Genomic DNA, 19932 nt, shown 5'->3' on the forward strand with positions numbered 1-19932 from the left:
GGGTACGGGCCGTACCGCTATTGTTGGAGTGACGTAGGGGGACGCGTGGTACGTTCCGTACCCACGCTCTTGCGGCCTGGGTAGGGTACGTACCGGTTCGCGTGACCATCCACTTCCGTTGTGGCGGACGCTTGCGTTGCTGGCCTTGCCCCCACCCCCTGGAAGTGACCAGGCCCTGATGGTCAGGTATGTCCAGGCCATGTGTGATTTGGTACCATGTGTTGGTGTTGTGTGTCCTGCCCCTGCCCCCCCCTTTGCCCCTGGTTGTTGTGCTGACCTTCTGCGGCGTCTGCGTCGGTTCCTGTACGCCAGGTGGACTGCTAGGAGGGCAGGGATGGCACGTAGGTTCGGGTCCATGTCTGTTCGTCGCGTCCAGCTGCTCCTTGCGTGTGTCGTCCTGATTTCCCGGCAGTTTTTGGCAGCCGGTAAATATTTTCCGTGCGGGATGACGTCGGTTCGAATCGTACTTCCTGGTTCGTGAAACGTAGGCTGGATGCGTACCGACGTCACGTCGGCTCCTTTCAGGATCGGAATTGTGTTTAGTTTCTGTTCGGTCGGTGTTTTGTTCGAATCGTACGGAAATGGTGTTTCCGTATGAATCGTACTTGCATTTTCGGATGGATTTCGCACCAGGTACGAGTCGGACGGAGAAAAGGCTCCGTCCGACGGTTCGTACCCGGTTTTTACCGGATCGGAATTGGCACCCTAGTTGGTGACATGCTTCATCATTGGGTTCCCACCGGAGAGAGCGAATGTCTCCCCGGTGTGCTGCGACGCCTGAATTACAGCGGAGCTGGTTTTTTGTGTGTGGATGCAGTGCAAAGGGTGATAGTGTAAGTTAAAATATGTCACAGTTTCAACCAATAAGGAATTTTAATAGTGGTAAACCGGACACAATTAAAAACAATGTGGTGGACGTTAAAAAACTGGTGATAATTGGGCCAGCTACGTCCTAAATCTGGTGCAAAGTGATTAAAGTGGTCGACATGTTTCTGCTTCTGGCGTTAATACATGAAGCATTCTTCAGGACCTAGTGTGAGACCACCATGGCGGTATACGCGCGCTAAGGCGTACCCTAACTGTGGGGTCTAGTACCGCTTTAGACTTACGGTCAAGATAACCCTTCAGGAATTTCTGAGAGCTTTAGTTCTGTTGAGGCAAATTAGAAAAACGACACAGAACAAACAAACAGTGATTCACACAATACATATATAATTTCACAGGAAACAGGCTTTGGCTAATAACACAAATATTGTGAATGTATTTCATGCACACACATGGTGGAACTTTCCCATTACTCTGAACCTACGGGAAAAATCACTCGTATCAACCCGTGTTCATAAAGGAAAAATCATGTGGTGCTCGTTAGCGCTATAACTAATCGTGCCGGAAAAGTGCTACGGCAAAGCAGCCTGAGTATATCGCCTTCACACTGATGGTCAGCACTACACTCTGGCTGACTTCTGGGAGGCGGAAAAAGATTAAATAATGCTTGGTTTGTGATGGAGATTCGAGGGATTATCGTATGGGTTGGTGAACATCAAGAAAACCGTTAACGGTGCTTACGTGATGTTCAAATCAGTTTCACTACATGAGTCCGGGTGGGAGGCGGGACTTATAGTCACACTCTGGACAGGGAGTGAAGAGAATAAAAAGAGATCAAAAACTTACATGGTTGGAGTAAAGGTATGGAAATCCATACGGCAGAACCTCTACTTACTACTCCAAAGTCACCAGCCCTCTGCAAACCTACTTGGCCCTCCTGCGGACTCGGATGTTAATGTCCGGGCCAGCCGAGAAGTAAAAGTAGTATGCGTCTCCCAATTGGGAGGCGTAACGTCATCACGTCTGTACACCAATTTGAAGAGGATTTCATTTTCAACCAGAATAACCCATATGCAACACAACTAAAGACCTGGAAGCGCTACATAGATGACATTCTGATCATCTGGCGAGGCACAATGGAAGAAGCTATACTGTTCACACAGTGGATAAATTCCAAAGATGAACATCTGAAATTTACATATTCGATTGACAGCAATCAAGCCATCTTTCTGGACCTGGTGATCTCTATGAGCCCAGATGGGATTCACACCAAAGTACATAATAAGCCAACTGACAAAAACAGCTTACTGCTCTACGAGAGTTTCCACCCAAAAGCACTACGACAGAACTTACCAGTCGGACAATTCCTCCGGATTCGTAGGAACTGCTCTGATATGAGTACCTACAACGAACAAGCCAATCAACTAGAGAGGAAACTGCTGGATCGAAACTATCCTAAAACCCTGGTTAAGAAAGCTAAAAAGAGGGCCAGGAATAACCATCGAGAAAGTCTCTTGGAAACCACCAATAGAGAGAAAAGTAACAGGATAGTCTGTGTAACCACCTTTACTCCTGTATCAAATCGGATCCAAAACATCATCAGGAAGAAATGGTCCATCTTGAACAGCTCTGATCAAAAGTGGGAAACCCCGCTTTTTGCATTTAAACGCAGCAGGAGCCTACGGGACGACTTGGTTCAGGCACAAATACATCAGAAAGAAACTATAGCTCAAAGTACACTCTGGGGCCAGTCGAAACCCTATGGACATTTCCCGTGTGGGAATTGCGTAGCATGCCCCCAGACATATACAACGAAAGAAGTGGACATTGGGACTGGGAACCCCTGGAGGTTAAAGAACTTTAGCAACTGCAACACCGAGGGGGTGGTTTACCTACTGACATGCCCATGTAACCTTAGATATGTGGGTATGACTACTAGAAGGATAAAAACCAGAATCAACGAACACCGTAGCACTATCCGATGCGGTAGATCTAATACCAAACTGACAAAACACTTCCTCGAGTCAAACCACAAAGACACTGATATCAGATGGGTGGTTCTGGAAGTTATGCAAAAAAGAAAGACTGACATAACCCAAGCCCTTTTTCAGAGGGAACAACGCTGGGTGTTCCGCTTACGCACATGGGATACTGGATTGAATGACGAAATCCCTTGGCTTCAAGTGGGAAGGTAATAACCATACATAGCAAGATGGGCACATAGATTAGGACATCTGTACCCCACCCCCTGCCCAACATGAAGTAGATACACCACAAGAATCTTCCCGGCTGTTAAATGGGCTGCATCCCCTTATTAACAGGGTGGGATCATTGTACCGTGGTTGTGAGAGCCCCACTCGGACATATATTGTCAGCACAGTTAACGTGAGTGATTTATACATAGTACCCTTTTTTAAAAAATATTTTATAATAAATATATTTTTGTATATACTTCACTCTATGTGTATTACAGAATATGGTATGTACAGTTTCCACATCCTTGCTCTCCTTAGAGTACTACCAAGTGTTTACAGCATAGTTCTCCCCCCGTTGTTTGAGCCTATGCTCATTACAAAGCTCACATCGAGCTTTTGCCTGACTTCCGTTCCCTCCGTCGTCTGGGACGGAGACTTCCGGTTCTGGCCCCTCCCTGTTGATTACGATAGTGCTTCCAACACACACGGAGCGATGGTGCCGTTTACTACTGAAACGCGCGTCTAGCGATCTCCGAGTCCTGAGATTAGGCACCACATGGTTGTGGGACTGAGGCCATAACCTGTACACCGAGCCTTCAGTAAATTTTGTTTATCTGTTGACACCTGTCATGACGCTTGTTCCGGTAGACAGGCCGAACCAGGCAGCATTTAAGCTGGGAGCGTCCGGGACACCGGATTACATGACTGGGTCCCGTAGTAACGTCACGTCCTGGCGGCCCCTCCCACCAATTTTCCAATTAAGACTACTATTTAACTAAAGGTTCTACCCCCACTTACGTGTCACCAGGGAGGAGTGCAGTATACAGTAGGTGATCCTGTGGAGAACGCACCTTGATGAAGTAAGATGCTACGGACTGGATGAATGATAGTGGGATGCGTGTGTACTTGGATGTGACTTAAACTTTCATGCCCCCACCTCAGCTATACGTTTTTTGGCTAAAAATATACTGCCTAAAGTAGTTTTTCTCTTTATCTGCTTGCCTCTTCAGAGTTTGACTACAGGGGTTCTCCTTTACTCCCCCTCCCATGGAGTATATGGAGTTTAGGCTGTAGGTAAGAAATGGGGAGTAATTTTCCCCGCGTTTTCACTCACTTGTGTATTCACGTATGCCAGTCACGTGTTATACACTTGCACTATGCGCACATGAGATTGTATATAGTTGCGCCTGTTTGATTCTTCATGAATGACCCCCTAACCCATTGGGTGCTGAGTATGTGTTATTTTACATTTTTCTTTCTTTTCCTACAGGGTACTTTTCTGACCCATTTATATACAGCAGAGAGTGACCACGGTCCCTCCACAGCTGATTCCATTTAACCATAATTTTGGTAAGAGTGGAGCCCGTTTCTTGGTATAAAACTAAGGTCCTGACGAATGCCGAGTACCTCTGTTGACGTTAGGCAGAAACATGTCGACCCATTTCCAGACCAATGACTATACGGCGAGGGGATAATAATTTTTCCCAATTGCGCCGCACATTTGTTTTTATAAACCATATAGTCTCCTAAATCATTAAATAGAGAATGAGGTTACTATAATGGCTTTTAATCTCACTTATTCACTTTGGGCCCCACTTAGTTAGAAGTGCATCCCTGTCGTCAGGTGCATGCCCGCCCTCTATCAAACCAAGTTTTTAGAGGGCGAGGACTGGCCGATGATGAAGCATGACACCAGGTGGTGTGTGAGGCCAGTCCGTAACTTTTAGTGAGATGTCCACACTCACTTAACACTACTCAGTTATCTCCGGGTCATTCTAATAGGAGCGGCCCCTTTTGTGTGTACTAACCCAATGATGAAGCATGTCACCAACTAGGTTGGTGAGTGAGGGTTCTTTTAAAAACATAGTGATTCACGTTTTTACATCCTTCTGCACTTGTTAATACCTGATGGACACACTCTTCTGTTGTTGATCTATATTTGTGGTTTTAACATTGTATATGAAACTGCCTATTACATGATAAGTCTGAGTACAGTTTCCACTTACACAGAGCTGACTGACCTTCCGCACGTATGTTATAAACTTTATACTATATTGCCAGCAGATGTTGGGTTGTCTTTCTTTCTCTGGAAACATTTGGCATCACCAGCCAGTAGCCTATCTCAAGTCTCCCAGACTGCAGCAGAGAAAGATGCTGACTGCCCAGAATTGAATAGATTACTGCGCAGTTATATCAGGGGAGCAGACATTGAGATTTATTATTGTGTTATTGATTCTAAAAGTCTGAGTATTTAAAGAAGTGTGGTAAGGATCCCAGGTAGCTGTCAAAAAGGGGGAGGAAAGATTAGACTTCGTACCTTAAAATTCTAATTGCATGACTCTTTGACATTCATAGTATGGAGGGATGAGGAAATGCATAAATGGGATTTTTTCTTTTTTCAGGATGCAATGATATGTTTATGGAAATGAAATGTGATGATTCCCAGTATACACCGAAAGACTATATAGTGTTAATTACCTTTTTGGAAGAGAAGGGAGACTAACAGTCATTACCCAGGGGTAAACTCCTGGAAGAGACATTTCTTCGGCAAGTGGTCTAATAGGCAGTAGTGCTTTACCCAAGGGAAAGCTCCTAGAAGGGGCATATCTTTGGGGAGTGCCCACAGATATCCTGGTTAGATCAGGAGGGCTAGTGTAGAATTAGTGAGATGGGGCTGGGTAACTAGTGTGTGAAGACTGATGTGATCAAGAGATGGTCATTTAATCTGGCAGGCCTTTCTCTGAACAAGTCAAATGCCTGGCTCCCAAATTTCCAGATTTAAGATATCTGGAAGGTGTCTTTAAGGAAGATCAACCGAGGCTGAGGCATCAGTTGAAGAGTCTGACGGTTAGGTAACAGGACAGCATACTGCTGGTGTCATTTGACTTTGCCCTGAGCACGGCCAAACCATTGGTTGCAAACACAAAAAGCCCATTAGTTCCACGTAGATACCCCGTAATGAAAGAGGACATAGAGAATACAGTATTTCATAAGCACAAGGGCCAAATCTTAGAGTTGTGACAGGGTTCCCCGCTGGTTGTCATACAGTCTATTATAATTAAGGAAGAAAGGTATCAATATCTTTGCAATATTTTTGGTATTCCAATACAAACCTCTAAAGTGTCCTGAAAGTGGGGAAACATTACCTCAGATAAAAACACAGGGAACCAAAATAAAACATCTCAAGACAAGTCTAAAGATTATTAATAAATCTCCATGAGTGAGACTGATGAGTCACTGTGGAAGTTAACAGATGAGACTGAATTAAAATCAATATTTCTATGGGCCCATGGGCCATGTAACACCACTGGAATTCATGCAATAACAGAGTCACCCATCATTTTAAAGGCCATGTATTAGACAGACTAGCAATAAGTATGGTTGATGTTCACCAATTTGGTCTCAAGATAATGGATGTGAAGTCAGGGAACACTGCATAAGAACAATAAGTGTTCAACACTACTATAGGTTACAGATATTCATAAAATACAAATAAATCAGTAAAGGAGACAAGTCCAAAAGGGGCATAAGATAGTGGACAAACAAACAAAGGAATAAATGTGGCACTTCCATTACTCATAGGAAACATGCACACATCCTCAGGGGCCACGGAGACCCCTATGGAACACATGATAAAAATGTTCCCTTCAGATAAGATTAATATGCAAAAGTACTGTAAACAATGGTACGAAGGTACCAGGGGCCGTGGCCAGCCATGGCCAAGGAAGAGGCATTTGACGAAGACATAACTTAACACAAATTGATGTACATTTGCTCTATGGAAAAAAGAAAGACAAGACAGAAAAGGGAAGCCACCCTGACATCATGGCGGGTATTCTGTGATACAAAAACAAGAATGGAACCAACAACACCCAAAGAGACAATAACACAGTGCCCAGATTTTGCCAGCAGTAGGGTAGCAAGATCCCGTTTGAGTTGAACCTAAATAGGAGAGACAAAAATCAAAGGGAAATGAGGCAACTTTGGACCCCACCCCTGCAGCTCCTCAGGCCAGTGCAGAACAGGACCAAAGAGACTGACTCATATAGGAATTGCAGCACACTGTGCAATACAACCAACACTCTAGAGGCCATGCTCCTCTTGAAGGACAATCAACTATGGGACATGTTGTTTTTAGCCTGGGAGACACTTCGGCAGAGACTCTGAGAAAAGCAAAAAGAACAAAGTATTGACGGAATGCTGAACAAATCAAACATTCACCCCCAGTCATAGAGCTCGGTTAAATCCATCTTTTGTGCTTACCACACCATCCCAGTTTGGAGCTAGATATTTGTAAATCAGTCTTGACCCTGCTCCTCATGAGAACAGCCCAGCTGAAAACGCCAGGCCAGGTCCTCCATGAACTGGAAACAAGCATCCTGTGACTGGTTTCAGGGTATCCACCCCTCACCAGCCAGACTAGCTTGAATCCAGTGGCTCAATGAGCACAGGACCCACGTCTAGGCATATCCTTCCCATTTAGTTTGACAAAAGCAAAAAAAACAAATGATGGACGGAATGTGGAACAAATCAAACATTCATCCCCAGTCACAGATCTGGGTTTCATCCATTGTTTTTTTGACCACCACAACACCCCAGTTTGGGCTTAACCATACAGAAATCCGTCTTGATCCTGCTCCCCATGGGAACAGTTCAGCCCAAATTGCCAGGCCAGGTCCTCTCTAGACCATAAACAAGCATCCTAGGATGCACAAATTGAAGGACCATTGATATATTGACTAGAGGCACCTAACAATCTTCCCAGAAGAGACCTGACGAGTAAGCTGAATATGAACATCTCTTTTTTGGAAGATGAATCAATGGTATATTCACACACCTGGTATCACGCCAGGTAGGTTGTTATCACTCATAGCTCAGGGGGATTTGGGACAACAGATCAGAGCACTTCCTATGGTGACAGAGGCTATTCTGCATGGCAAATATTTTTTGACAGCACATACACTAGCACTACTGGGAAAGGCAGGGCACATACCAAAAGAACTATTGTTCAGGCCGGAGATGCCTGTGAATCCCATCAAATAATTTGAGATGTTGTATGAAATTATAGCCCTTGAAATAAGTCCAAGTTATGCATTGTTAATAGCATTTGACAAGAGACAGAGAAAGTGAACATCAGAAGTCTTTACTGATCAAGGGGTCAAACTGAGGAATATATCAGATGAAGAAATGTTTGATGATAGTCCGTCAATTGAGACGGTGGTATTTCAACTGGATATTCCCATTAGAGTACAGTTGCATTGCAAGACGATGCCAAACCATGCACAGGACAGTACGAGAGAAAAGGATTTGGCAATGGTACCAGAGAGTCTGTGGACAAAGAGGCAACATGATGTGGGATTGATTAAATGATCTGAGCCTTTGAAAATAACACTTAAACCTGGGGCAATACTTCCCGCGGTACATCCATATTGTTTGTCCAAAGAAGCAGAAGAACGCATCTTCCCAAAATACAGGTGAGCTTGAGTAGGGAGTAATATATGCGAGACCCTCACCCTGCAAAACCCCAATTTTTCTGATAAAGAAGGTTAAGGAAGGAATTCGGAGGATGATTCAAGATTTCCAGCCCCTGAATGATATAGTGATACCAGAATTTCTGGTTTTACTAGACCCATCAATCATACTGACAAACATTCCTACGAATGTCACCCACATTTTGGTGATTAATTAAAAAAATGTTTTTCCAGCATTCCATTGCACTTAGATAGTCAGTATCTAACAGGGTATATGTACATACAAACTGAGCACTGCTATTGAAGGCTTTCAAAAGTCTATTGTTAGTCCCCAAGTATCTTTAACAGGGAAGTGAATTTTTTTTTAGCAAATGTAAAATGCCAAAGTACCCATTTTGGAGAATGTGGATAACATTCTGGTAAATAGTCCCACTGAAAACATGCACAGAGATAATACTATTGGTCTCCTCTACATGCTTGCAGAGAAAGGATACAAAGTCGACAAAGACACATTACAATATGTACAGACAGAAGTTCACTGTTCAGGACAGATAATAGCCAAAGATGGGAGGAGGGTGACACCTGACAGAGCAAAGAGCATTAAAAACATGCCCAAGACCACCACTACAATTCAAATGCCGATGTTTCAAGGACTCTTCAATTATGTGAGACAGTGGGTATTTCATTATGCCACCCTGACTGCACCACTTCTGACTGCACGAAAAGAGCGACATGCCAATAGAAACAAAATAAACTGGACTGATGAATGTGAGACAGCATTTTGAGAGCTGAAGAAAGCAATCACAAATACTCCAGCATTAGATACAACTGGATATAGCAAACAATTCTACCTCTTCTGTCATTGTCATGCAATGACACTGACAGCCGTACTGACTCAAAAGACACAAACCAATTGCCTACTACTCTGGGCTGCTAGATCCTGTCATGAAAGGTCACTCCTCATGTGAGCATGCGCTGGCTACAGCAGCATTTGTGGTCCAAAATGCACAACCATAGTGCTATCTTATAAATTTACAATGAGGCAAGAGCACCCTCAGAACTCAGAGGGCATCTAGGTACGAGGTAATACTTTTAGTACCATCATTGCAATTGGTTTGCTGTCGCACAGTAAATCCAGCAACATGCTTTGCACACTCAGTAACTGACAATGAACAAGTACATGCCTGTGCTAGCTAAGTACATACAAGATGAAGGATGTAAGATGGGAGAAGGCCCCATCCCAGGAAGCATGCTGCTCTTTTTTATTGGGTCCTCTTTCATAGATCAAGAAATTGGGTTTAGACATTTAACAGTTGTAAGAGCTGAAAAGCAGAGATCATCCGATAGATTACAAATGAATAGTCAGAGGTCACTACTTTCTCATATTTCAGCACAAGCAGCAGAGTTAGTGGTCATTATTGAAGCAATACAGTGAGCTGAGGGATTAAAGGTTACCATTTATTCAGATTCAGCAAATGTCACCACTTCTGTACATCCTAGCATTCACAGATGGGAAAGGATGGAATTTCTTAAATCTGATAGCTCCTCCGTGATGTACAAAGATGTATTAGCACAATTAATAAAAGCTCTAACACTTCCAAATAAACTAACAGTGATAAAGTGTACTGTGCACACCAATCAGCAAAACCAAGGGTAATGCTCTGGTAGATTGAGCAGCAAAAGAAGCAGCTAAACCATTGCCAACTTATAATGAATATGATGAACACGTATTAGGTATGATGACAAGCAGGCAACAGGATGCTATGGAATTACAACCTCCATACACAGAGACAGCAAAGTTACATTTGCGTGAATTGCAAGAACAAGCACTACCTCATGAAAGGGAGAGGTAAAAATGACATATACCTAATAGTAATTGTTGTCCATTTTCATGATGGATTGAGGCAGGACCCTCTGTACATAGTGAGGCTAAAGCAGAAGTGAATTTTCTGATAAAAGAAGTAGAAGCTAGGTGGAGCGTGTCAGAAGTGATCCGCTCTGAAAATGGGGCACATTTCTTTAATTAAGTATTTCAACAAATTTTCACCATCCTAAGACTAAAACATAAACTGTAATCTTTTTATCACCCCCATAGTAATGGTACTTTGAGGCACCCTAATTTCCTTGTATATAAAATAAGTAAAGTATGTGCTACTCTGCAAAATAAATGGCTGCCTTGCCTACCACTGGCTTTGTATGCCCTGAGAAATCATCCAGGAAGCAATTTGATACCACAACAAATAGTGGTGGAACTTCCCATGCCCACCCCTTTAATGATAGCGTGTCAAAAGACAGATGCCCAGAAGACAACTGAGGCTTTAGGGGATGAAAGGAGTTGTTACTTGTCTAAGGTAATAAAGTTTGCCAAGTTTTTCTCTAAACAGGTATTTTGAAAGGAGAAACGCACCATCACAGTCCAGCAGATCAGTCCAATACACATTAGCCAACGAGTCTACATCCGTACGTTTGTAGGCAAATGGCATGACAAGAAGGTTGAAGGCCCCTTCTCAGTTACATTGATGACCCCAACAGCCAAAAAAGTTGATAGCAGGAAGCCATGGATACAATTGTCAGATGTTTGACTGAACTCCGCTTTGCCTCAGACACTTCAACAGACAGAAGAGGAACAAGAGTAACTGACTCGCTACTTGCTGATCGCTGATCGCTATTGAGGATATTTTAAAAAGGTTTTAGTAATTGTTGCACTTGTTTCATGCCCTCACACCCGCATCTTAAAATAATAAACATTAGGAACCCTTTGTTCCTTTATTTTCATGTTCGTGGTACTATTTTAATTGTGTGTAGTATTAGTATTGCTTCTTTGCACTTCCAATATGGCGCTGCTATAAATTGTCCTTAGCCTCCTACCGGAGTCACGTGGGGTCTGCTCTATCCCTACTGCCTATTGGGTTGCACCGGCTTCTTTTTAAAACGACCCGATGCAAGCCCGCAGCTGTAAGTAACTGACTCGCTACTTGCTGATCGCTGATCGCTATCGAGTATATTTTAAAAACGTTTTAGTAATTGTTGCACTTGTTTCATGCCCTCACACCCGCATCTTAAAATAATAAACATTAGGAACCCTTTGTCCCTTTATTTTCATGTTCGTGGTACTATTTTAATTGTGTGTAGTATTAGTATTGCTTCTTTGCACTTCCAATATGGTGCTGCTATAAATCGTCCTTATCCTCCTACCGGAGTCACGTTTGGTCTGCTCTATCCCTACTGCCTATCGGGTTGCACCGGCTTCTTTTTAAAACGACCCGATGCAAGCGCGCAGCGGGCGTGCCGATGGCGCACCGGCACGCCAGAGGCATGCCCGTCTGCGCCCGTCCGCGCCCTGACGCACCCAGCAGCCAGCGGCGATTCTTCATCTGCCTCACCCATCTCAAATTAATTAATATACACTGCCGACTATCTGTGGTCATTGAGAGGCAATGTTTCCCCGCTGTGCACTATATACAACCACCAGTCACAGAGATATGTATGTCCCAACTGCAGCTTTGCACTGGGCCGCTGTCACACTAAGCGGCCAACTGTTGCCTCAAGGGCCACAGATTCTTCTACATTTAAGAAAAATTCCTTTCCAAAGGTAGGCGAGCAATTACACTTTTGGAGCTTCAATTGCCGTTCCCTTCCTAAAAACAAAGCACATATATTCGATTCCCTATACACAGAGAAGCCTGATGCTCTGTTTCTTACGGAAATCTGGCTTCACGCCAGTTCCGGTCCGGATATTGCATGCGCTCTTCCCCCTGGCTATGTTATTACCAGGAGTGATAGAGGCACAGCGAGGGGAGGTGGGATAGCGATAATCTTTCAATCGAAGTACTCTTGTAAGCTGGAACCTCAATCCTTTCCGGATTGCGAAGCCGTCCCCCTGGTAATTCTAAGAAATGGTTATCTTCTTTTCCTGACCTAATTGCCCCTTTTATTTTACAAGCTGCCAATTTCACTATTCTGGGTGACCTGAATCTCCATCTAGAAGATCCCCAGAATTCTGAGAGCACTACTCTCTTGGCTGATCTTGAAGCTCTTAATCTGATACTACGAAATAAAGGGCCCACACACCAGGCGGGGCATTTATTGGATCCTATTCTGTCCAACCTTTCTCTGAATTGTAGTCTACCTGCTTTTCCTTTAGGATGGTCAGACCATTTTGCTATTTACTTCCAACTTACCCTCTCAGAAGATTTCACGCCTATCCCTACACGCAATTCTGGGAGTAGAAGACCATGGCACAAATTAAATCTAGGCTCATTAAATAGCCTTCTAGTGGCGAATCCTCCAGATTTGAACCTCCCTCTTCGATCTTTAAATGTGGCAGTATCCAATTGGCTATCCACATCTATTAATCTTTGTTTGCCTGTGATACCGAAACCTAGTTTCTCCCATCATCCCCCTGCCCCCTGGTTTAATAATGACCTGAAGATTATGAAATACAAATGTAAGCATTTGGAAAGAAAATGGCACAAATTATACGCTCCCAGCTGCAAATCCGACTATAAAGCTGCTCTTCATACCTATCACTCTGCCTGTAAGGCTGCAAGAGTCATCTTTGTCTCCAATACTATTAATAATTCATTGAATCGTCCCCAAGCCCGATTTTCAATGGTTAAGAAGCTGGCAGGCGCTAACACCCTTCCTTCACCCCCTGCCCTGGACGCCACCAAATGTAATAATATTGCCAATTTCTTTATCACCAAGGTGGAGACTATATACAGTAAATTAACAACTTCTGCTCCCGCTAACTCTGATAGGCTTTGGTCAAGAACCATTTGTACGAGCCCTCCCCCCTCGACATTCAAAATCTCTAACTGGCCCCTCCTTGAAGATGGATCCTTCTTTGATTGTTTAGCTAGGGTAAAATCGGGCTCTCCCCTTGACCTGTTACCGGTTAATATCTTAAAACAATTATCTCCTGTTGTTCTGGGAATTCTTAAGGCGCTCCTAAATTCCTCTTTACGGGAGTCCTTTGTTCCTTTAGATTTTAAAAAGCCCAACGCTGATCCATCCATCCTGTCTAATTTCCGTCCAATCTCACTTTTACCCGTGCTTTCTAAGATTTTAGAGAGACATGTACATTTTCAGCTTACAACTTACATAGAAAACTCAGGCTTTTTACACCCGTCTCAATCAGGATTTAGGACCCATTTTTCAACAGAGACCACCTTACTGGGGGTAACTGAGAAACTGCGCTCCTGTCTTGACCGAGGTGAGACTATGGCACTCATTTTATTAGATCTGAGTGCGGCATTCGATACTGTGTCTCATCCCATCTTGTTAAAATCTCTGCAGTCGGCAGGAGTTGAAGGTTCTGCCCTATTGTGGCTGACCTCCTTTCTCAGTAATCGTACTTTCCAGGTTTTCTCCTCCGACTCCTCATCCACTATTCGATCATCTGCATATGGAGTTCCCCACGGGTCCACTTTGAGCCCACTGCTCTTCAACATCTATGTGAGACCCCTTACGACCATCGTAGAGGACGCTGGCCTCTCCCTTTACTCCTACGCCGATGATACGCAAATTATTTTTTCTCTATCTTCTACTAAAGAAGCGCCCGTATCTTCTTTGCAGAGTGGTTTACGTCAAGTATAAGAGTGGATGAGTGCCAATTTTTTTTTATTAAACAGTGACAAAACTGAGGTTATCATCTTGGGCAAACATAAACATCTTTGGAGTCCTCATCACTGGCCCCAGGAAATGGGTCCGTTCCCCCAGCCTGTTGCCCAGGTCCGCAACCTTGGGTTTGTTATTGACAATGAACTGTCTATGCGTCAACAGGCGGTTAGCACCGCTGCCATCTGTTTTACCATTCTTAGATGGCTGCGGAAAATCATCTGGATGCTTCCTGTCTCCACACAAAAAACTGTGGTCCAGGCACTTGTTATCTCTCGCCTGGACTACGGCAATGTACTTTATTTGGGAGGCAGTAAGGAACTTTTGAACAAGCTCCAGGTGGTTCAAAATTCTGCGGCTCGCCTTCTCTGCCACGCTCCTAGGAAAACGTCCATCTCTCCTTACTTTCGGATTCTGCACTGGCTTCGTATTGAAAGCCGTATCAAGTTTAAGACCTTGTGTCTTATTTTCAAAATTATGCAAGGTTCTTCCCCTGCATATTTACAGGAACTGATTCATCCTTATGTCCCCTCCCGAGTCTTACGTTCTTCCACCCTAGGTAATCTAGTACTTCCTAGATTCAAACTGACCAGAATGGGTGGGCGATCTTTTGCCTATCTTGGACCCAAACTTTGGAACTCTCTCCCTAATTTCATGAAACATGAATCTTCTTATCTCAAGTTTCGCCGAGATCTTAAAACTTGGCTCTTATTTATTTATTTTATGATTTTATATAGCGCTGAATCACCCCGAGAGGTATCTCTGCGCTTGAAACAGATGACTATCCTAGCCCTAGTTTTAGAAAAGATACGTTTTCATCAGCTTTCTAAACTGAAAAAGGGACATTTCAGCGCGAAGGTGTTGGGGAAGACTATTCCAAAAACTCGGGGCCAAATAGGAGAAGGCTTTGCCTCCAGTTCGGGCCTTGTTAATTCTCGGAATCGGGAGAAACCTTTTAGCACCCGATCTGAGTGAGCATCCAGGAGTGTAGATATTCAGTTTCCTAACAAGATAGGAGGGACTAAGCTTGTTCAGAGCCTTAAATATCATACAGCCCATTTTGAATTCCACTCTTTTTTTAACTTGTAACCAGTGCAGTTTAGATAACAAAGGCAAAGAAAGGGTCCTAGATGGTGACCCAGTTACCAAGCGGGCTGCCGTGTTTTGTATGACCTGTAATTTACCCAGTGAGGCTACATGCGCAGAAAGTAGCAGGGCATTACAATAATCAATCCTGCTCATGATCAGTGCCTGAATCAGAGTCTTCCTGGTGGAAATGGGGAGCAGTGGGAAAATTCTCCTAAGCAGACTCAGAATATGGTAGCAGATGCCGACAGTAGTATTGATGTGGGTATCAAGAGTGAGTTTAAGATCGAGTTTGACACCCAGATTTTTAACCTCGTCCTTAGGGGTAGGAGCTTTACCCAACTCCTCAGGCCACCAGCTAGGCGACCAGCTGATAGCAGCACCCCCAAACAACATAATCTCAGATTTTTCAGAGTTTAACTGGAGATAGTTTGTTTTCATCCAGGAGGCAATTGCCCTCATACCCTGGGAGAAGATATGTTGTATGTCAGATCTTTTTTTATCGAAGGTGAGGAGGGGTTGGGTATCATCTGCATAAGAAATAGGGTTAAACCCCAGATCCCTCATAAATTTAGCCAGGGGGGTCACGTAGATGTTAAACAAAGTAGGGCTCAAACATGAGCCCTGGGGGACACCCCTGGTGACTTGTGAGGGAGCAGAAGAGAAAGAACCTAATGTCACAGCCTGAGTTCTGTTAGTCAGAAAATCTGACAACCACTTCAGTGCAAGTCCTTTAATCCCAAACCCCTGTAATCTAGACAGCAGAACTCAATGAGAAATAGTGTTGAATGCTGCTGAAAGGTCAAGTAGCACCAAAAGTGCCGCTTGACCTTGATCCAGAGCCATCCTGATGTTGTCCGTTACTTCCACTAAAGCAGTCTCTGTGCTATGTTTAGCACAAAAACCAGATTGGGAGATATTGAGTGCGCAAGTGGACTCAATAAATGCAGAAATATGCTTATTAATATGCTTTTCAGTAATCTTACTCTGTAGGGGAAGCAAAGAAATCGGACGATAGTTGGTCAGTTCATCAGGGGAAATTTTTAGATTTTTACGGATGGGAATAATTTGAGCATGTTTCCAACTTTGTGGTAGACTGCCAGATTTCAAAGAGCTATTAATGATAGAACATATGGGAGAAGCAAGCTGAACCGCAAGTTAAGAAGCGATTTTGGCTGGAATGATATCAAGGGGGGATTCAGATCTGGTGCATTCCAGAAGTAATTGTACTTCAGTGATGGTAATATTGGGGAAAGTAAGTAATTGGGAATTTACACTGGCAAGATCAGGTGGAGCTGCAACAGAGACAGGGATGGAGGTATTGGAAAGAGTGATTTTTTGATAAATATTTTCAACCTTTTGTATGAAAAAGGAAGAGATACTATCACATAACAATTGAGAAGAGATATCCCTGGTTTCGCAGGATTTAGGATTAGTAAAATCACGTACAATTTGGAAAAGCATTCTGGAATTATTACCTGCATGTTCCAGTATAGATGCAATATGCATTTTACGAGCCATTTTAACGTTATTGTGATAGATAGCTAATGCCGCCTTATAGATAGATTTAGCTTGCTCATTATGCGAACGTCGCCAAATACGCTCTAGCTTCTTGCAAGAGCTTTTCTCTTCACGAAGGACAGACGAGTACCAGCCAGTGGCGGTATTTTTAGGTGGGTGTGTGAGAGGTTTCAAAGGAACCACTTTGTCAAGTAATTTGATCACACTAGAATCGAAAAGATCAAGTAGCTGATTGACATCACAATGCATACTATCCCAGTCCCACATCGAGAAGAGCGAGGAAAGATGATTAGCCGTCAGGTTATGCCAAGGTCTATACTGTCGTGTGGCTGGGTTATTAGTTGCAACAGGGAAATGGTCAGTGGGACCAGAGAGTTGAAAATTTATTAAAGAGTGATCAGACCATATAAGTGGATAAGTCTCACCACATTTAATGTCCTGTGAATTGGAGAAGATAAGATCCAAGGTTTGACCTGCGATATGGGTGGGAGCAGAGTTAATTTTAACCAAACCACAAGCCGCTAGGTCTTGCAGGCATAGTCTTGCATCTTGATTAAAAACATCTTCGCTATGGATATTAAAATCCCCAAGCAGAAGAAATTGACGTGAGGTAATTATATAAGGAGAAATAAAATCAAGCAGCTGACTGGTGAAGTCTAATACAGAACCAGGCGGTCTATAGACCAAGGCGCCTTTCCAGCTACAATGTGCAGAGAGATCCAGTCTAAAGACAAGGCATTCAAATGCTTCTGTCCCTGTCTTATCCAGTATGGTAACTGTTAACTCCTCTTTATATATTACGGCTTTACCCCTTCCCATTTTGCCTAATCTGTCTCGTCTCAGTATCCGATAACCCTCCGGGATAGCTAAGGCGATGGCAGGGGTGGAGGCAGGTTTAAGCCAGGTCTCAGTGATGAAACCTATATCGGGCTTTAAATCAGTCAAAACATCCCATATGTCTGTGGCATGTTTTGAAAGCGATCTAACATTAGCCAGAAAGCAGCTCCACTCACAATTATTCCCTATGGGAGATGAAAGATTTGGAGGCTTATACGTTAGAGAGTCAGGTAAAGTTGTACAATCAAACTGTGGTGCAGTAAGCACGGAGGGGCAAGGGCAAATCATACTCTGAAATTTACAAACCCGACAAGAGAAAGGACCCTCTAGTATTCGATAGAAAAGAGGCAAAGCTTTACAGCAAGCAGGTTTGAGGTCCATCAAGTACTTACGCGAGTATCTGCGCAATGAGTTATTGATAGGTGTTATAGGTAGTAATAAACTACCAAAATTACTGGCTGCTGGCGACAGACTGGCGCGGACGAGTTCAGACGGGCGCAGACGGGCTTGCTTCTGGCACGCCTCCGGCGCGCCATCGGTGCGCCCGCTGCGCGCTTGCATGAGCTTGCCTAAGAAGCCCCGACTGTCAGAGCGCTAGAGCGCTAACCAAGATGGCGGCCAAAAGTGGCACAATCCCCAGAGCCAGCCCCGGAAACTCGCTAAATAGCGAGGTGTGTAGCCAGTTTTATGTGCAGGTAAGCGGAAGATAGGTTTATTTCATTTTTAAAAGCAGTTTAAGAGCAGTTGCAGAACATAAAAAATACAATGGTGCACAATCAGATACTGCCAGCAAATACCTTTCCTCGTATTAGGAGAGGGGAGGGGGCCGGAGTATTGCAAAGGGCACACAAATGAGCAGCTACACTGCACAGCCTTCAACAAGCATCAATCGCGCCAAAGGTGTCATCTGTTGCGCTGCGCGCTTGCATTAGCCTGCCTAAGAAGCCCCGACTGTCAGAGCGCTAGAGCGCTAACCAAGATGGCGGCCAAAAGTGGCACAATCCCCAGAGCGAGCCCCGGAAACTCGCTAAATAGCGAGGTGTGTAGCCAGTTTTATGTGCAGGTAAGCAGAAGATAGGTTTATTTTATTTTTAAAAGCAGTTTAAGAGCAGTTGCAGAACATAAAAAATACAATGGTGCACAATCAGATACTGCCAGCAAATACCTTTCCTCGTATTAGGGGAGTGGAGGGGGCCGGAGAATTGCAAAGGGCACACAAACGAGCAGCTACAGTGTACAGCCTTCAACAAGCATCAATCGCGCCAAAGGTGTCATCTGTTGTGCTGCGCGCTTGCATGAGCCTGCCTAAGAAGCCCCGACTGTCAGAGCGCTAGAGCGCTAACCAAGATGGCGGCCAAAAGTGGCACAATCCCCAGAGCCAGCCCCGGAAACTCGCTAAATAGCGAGGTGTGTAGCCAGTTTTATGTGCAGGTAAGCGGAAGATAGGTTTATTTCATTTTTAAAAGCAGTTAAAGAGCAGTTGCAGAACATAAAAAATACAATGGTGCACAATCAGATACTGCCAGCAAATACCTTTCCTCGTACTAGGAGAGGGGAGAGGGCCGGAGTATTGCAAAGGGCACACAAACGAGCAGCTACAGTGTACAGCCTTCAACAAGCATCAATCGCGCCAAAGGTGTCATCTGTCTTCTCTCAGTAATTAGTTCAGTTTACTTAGTCTACAGTTGTGGGCACATATGCGCCGGGAAACCCTGCCAAGGGTAGCTGCGCGCAATATAAATTGAATTTAATAATAATAATAATAAAGAGGGGGAAAGAGAAACACAGGAGTAACCATGTCTCCTTTCAAAGTGCAAGAGGAGTATTTTGTTAACTCTGCTAGCGGGACAGTTATGTATGCCTTTTTATTTTGGGGGCTACATTGCAATTTTATTTTACCTCATGTATGGCAGTGTGTCAAAATATTGTGCACTTGCAGAGAGCATTACCAGAGCAGAGAAATTCATCCCAATGTATTCATACTGGCTTATTAGCTGACATGTGGAATCAGCATATTGCGGAGATCCAAGATTTGTAGAAATGTGTGTGGTAAAGGAAACATAGGCCCGAACTCTTTACAATAGTAGACTAGAGTGAAAGAATAGATTGGGGGCCTGGGAGGGAAGTACACATGAGTTTTAGTAGAACAGAGGAATTTAATTAGTAAACAGCACAAATGGAATGTCATAAGCACACATTGAAAGGACAGGTCTCTGGGAAAATACATGGATAAAGTGGACACAGAGGAACAAGATAAATGGGTGGTTAAGGACAGACAAGGACATACGGTACTGTAGGGGGCACGACAATGTATCAGCAACACATGCACATGAGTCGCATTCCATAACCGTGTGGTTAGATGTTTTTGCAGAAACAAT

Source organism: Triturus cristatus, chromosome 2_1 (genome assembly GCF_964204655.1).
Source record: "Triturus cristatus chromosome 2_1, aTriCri1.1, whole genome shotgun sequence".
Lineage (NCBI taxonomy): Eukaryota > Metazoa > Chordata > Amphibia > Caudata > Salamandridae > Triturus > Triturus cristatus.